Here is a 4,005-nt window from a genome sequence, read left to right on the forward strand (position 1 = left end):
TGGGGGTCTCACTGCTTCGTCCGCGGGTAGATGGGCCACTCGCCGTTGTATACACTGCGAGCGGACATGGCCTGTGCCGCCGCAAGACGCGCAGGTTCTTGGCTGCTAATCATATATTACTATAGCCCGATAACCACAAACATTCATATACGAGGGTATGTGCTTGTGTAAATCCACCGGCAGTTGCCTGATACCATTCAAGGCAGGGAACTTGTGAGCAGGAGACCACTTTTCTGCAAAATTGCTAATTATTCTCCCATAAGGAGCTATCACGAAATTGATCTGCTCAGCGGTGATTTCAAATGGCAGCTCAAAGATACGGACAGTCCTTAATCCAAAGCCAGCATGCGTAACACGAACTTCACTAACATTGCCATCGTGATGTTTGAACTTAAATGTTCCGCCACTAGATTCAACAATTTAGTCACACAATTCCGTGTTTTTAAGCTTGATATACACAATGCTACTCACAATTGAAAGGTGAATACCTATGACACCCTCAAACGAAATTTTCACAACTTCCTATAACCATGTCTCAATTTCGAACGAATTTGGTCTCTGCCCTTTCTGGTCAAAAATAAATTTCAATGTGTCTCTTCTATTAGGCTGATCCATCTCTCCTTCTAATATGAATTCATTAAGAGTCTCAAATAACGCAGCTAACTACTGCAACAGGTGCTCGACTTACTGAGCGGAGCGCAGCAGACCGCAGCGCACAGCACACACCGGAGGTCCGCACACCACGGCCGCCAAGGGCCGACTCGTCTAATGCCAAGCTGCAGTGCAGCCGACCAAGCTCCCACTCGGGAATCGTTTAACGACAGCATCCGTCCACGTCGATATCCGATCGGGTCTAAATCACCGGCCCACTTATTTGCTGCAGGAACAAGCATTCTATCGACATGCAGTGTCGTCTAATGCAAATGAGAAAGGTGCTGTGCATTCTTTTTCACGACTTACTGCAACGAGGCGTACAGCTCGATACGCTACACTGATATTGCTTGCAAGGATTTTGACGTTCCCCCTAGCCCAAGATTGTCCTGCTGTTTGCGATGGAGCTTGGTGGATTATTATAGGCTCGCTACGTTAAAATGACTGCGACAGGTATGCACTTAAATATAAATAAGAACTCGTCGTTCGCAAATACCAACATACTCTTTGCTGGAGCCGAAATTTGATTAGTTTATAGATTTCGAAATGATGTTTAATTCGAAGGGCATACGCTATGGAATGTTGTGCGCTTTCATCTGGTAGGCAGTTTTGTCTCGTATTTCATACACACGCTATCTGCCACGTACACGCGTCGTTGTTACTACTGAGTGGCGTTTCGCACGGAGGAGTGACCGCAAACGCGTGCTTTACGTAAAATGCTTCGACGAGGATGGGACTCGAACCCACGCGTGCAGAGCAAATTGGATTAGCAGTCCAACGCCTTAACCACTCGGCCACCTTTTTTTTTGCCTCCCTTCTCCCCACACAGCCCATCCATACGCTCACCTTTTTGTGCCTTCTTCGGCTAGCTTCTGCGCTTTATTAGTTGAAGTTTTTTTTATTTTTATTTTAAATTAATTTTTATTTTTTTTCCGTGGTCATATATCTCAGGCTCACATCCTCTCAAGCTCGTCTTCTCGTAGTAATAGCATGAATGTTTCCGTTTCTTTCTGCGTTTGGCGGTGTTTCAGTTTCCTGAAGGCGTGATTCAAAATTGTCATCTCTTAGAGTTGAGAGCATGGTCGCCGAGAATGCAGCCGTCCTGTGTTCTTGCAGTTATTGAGTAAAAGTAACTTGGTATGATGGAGACAAAAACAACAAGATCAGAGGTTTCACTTTCAGCACCGTAAATAATAAACAGAAAGTAAAGTTCCGTATAGATGAAAGATGGGTATCTAGAAAGTAATACTGCCTCGTCTGTGTTAAACCTCGTCAAATTAAAATATACATGTCTTCTGAGTAACGTAAAAAACCATAAATAAATACTGGCCCCAGAAGTTTGTGATCCTGTTAGCATGCTGCTTCTCTTTGACCTTAGGTGCACACATTGTACAACCCAGGAAGCAATGCGTCCTGAGAACTGACAAATGGATACCCTGACAATAGAAGAAAGAAAGCAATGATCGTTCTCATTGGTGCGTACACTTAAAGCTTCCCATCATTCAAAGCAACGGTGAGAAAATTCTGAAATTTTTCTTTATACTTTCGTAATCGTTTGATCGCGTAACATTCGGCAATAAGATACATATGAAAATCAGAAAGTGTAGGCTTTTTGTCTTCAGCATATAATATAGGTACTGTCCAATTAACCAGGTATAGCTATTATTTTTAGATTTCGGAAATAATTGCCAGTCCTGTTGGGATATATCTTGCAGTTGTATTGCGGATGGCGTCGTTCTATTAATATGAGCCAGTTTCATTCTCGTCCAATTCCAGATTTGCGTCTGATCTCTGCAGTGTAAGATGTGTTGCAATGTTTCCACATGGCCACATGTGTCGCAAGATGGTGTAGGTCGTAAGTGAATCTTACACAATTTCTCCCCCGTGGGCATCACCTCGTTCACAACATCATACCACACCGAACGAACTCGGGAATGAAGAAGAGGAGTGCTGATATTCATCCAAATTTGTCGCCAGTTCGTGCCAGGATACTTCATTTCTATAGAGTTATTCTGTTGCCGATTCGTAAATACACTGTAGACAGCCGCAGCAGTGAGTGGTTGCAGGTGTTGATGCAAATAGCTGCACTCCACGTAATATCGGCGAATATGAACGAGCTCGGGATGGATAGATCCAACATTTATCGGTGGCGTCATATCCGGTGGTCGTAACTGCTGGAATAGACGTGCTGTATGACCTGTCTGACTACATCGTAAGATCCTTGATGTTCGAGCTAGAAAAATCGCTAAGCACTGCAATTCAACGTCTTTAAGGGCTAGACCACCTTTATACTGAGGTAAAGCGGTATCCTTGAAAGCGACTTTAAAAATATTACCTCGCCAAATGTACCAGCCTGCAAGGGCTAAAATTCTGTTTGCAATATCAATAGGAATAGGGAGAACAACGGTAACATGGTAAATCTTGCTGAGAACATAATAATTGACGAAATGTGCTCTCTGAATCCTGTCTAAACACCGCATATTGTGCTCTCGAATCAAAGCTCGAAGGACGTTGAGCTTCTGTTCCCAATTCACTCTCACCATTTCCCGTGGATTCGGAGTGAGATTCAAACCAAGGTGCTTGAGCTGGGTGGTTGCATCTAACCAATCAGTGTTCGCGAAGCGAGGCTGCAGACCTAAATGCAAGACTTTGGATTTCCTTTCGTTAAGGCGTGCACCGCAGGCGCTGGCATACCGGTGTACAAGCCGTCGCACGGTAGCGAACTCTTCGTCGTTGTTGATAAGGACGCTGATATCGTCCGCATAGGCATGACAGACGGTCTTTGTATTCAGCGTTTGAAGACCCGGTAAGGTGACGCAAAACGTCTTCAGCAGTGGCTCTATAGCAATGGCGAAAAGAGTCGCAGAAAGCGAGCACCCTTGTCGCAAACCTTGTTGAATTGGCACAGGGGCTGTTAACTGGCCGTTGAATTTCACGCGGGAAGACGTATTGCAGATACAGTTCCTTATTATCTGTACGAAATGCTGGTTGAAACCCAGTTTTTCCAGCGTTCTGAACAGAAATCCGTGGTTAGTCTTATCAAATGCCTTGTCGAAGTCAAAAAAGACTATTGCCAACGCGGTCTCGCAAATCCAAGTCACGCAATATCTCGGTATTCGCACAGGGCGTCGATCATTGAACGACCAGTAACCACATTCATTTGGTAAGAACCAAGTACTTTACTAAGGACTGGCTTGAGTCTGGCATTCACAATCCTAGTAAAGATTTTGAAATCTGCATTGAGTAGGATGATTGGTCGTAAGTTATTGAGTGAAGTCCCCTGTGACGGTTTGGATACTAAGACTATCACGCCTTCAGTGAACTGCGGTGGAAAAGCAGTATTCGTTAACAATT

The 4,005-nt window shown here is 44.3% G+C and overlaps 1 non-coding gene across 1 annotated transcript; it reads right to left on the reverse strand.

Annotated features, from left to right (window-relative positions):
- Positions 1 to 1,373: 1,373 nt before the first annotated feature.
- Trnas-gcu (transfer RNA serine (anticodon GCU)) lies at positions 1,374 to 1,462 on the reverse strand. The gene has a single exon. It is a non-coding gene; the product is annotated as a tRNA-Ser (tRNA).
- Between the last annotated feature and the right edge of the window lie 2,543 nt (positions 1,463 to 4,005).

This window comes from Schistocerca serialis, chromosome 2, assembly GCF_023864345.2.
Source record: "Schistocerca serialis cubense isolate TAMUIC-IGC-003099 chromosome 2, iqSchSeri2.2, whole genome shotgun sequence".
In the NCBI taxonomy this organism is placed as follows: domain Eukaryota; kingdom Metazoa; phylum Arthropoda; class Insecta; order Orthoptera; family Acrididae; genus Schistocerca; species Schistocerca serialis.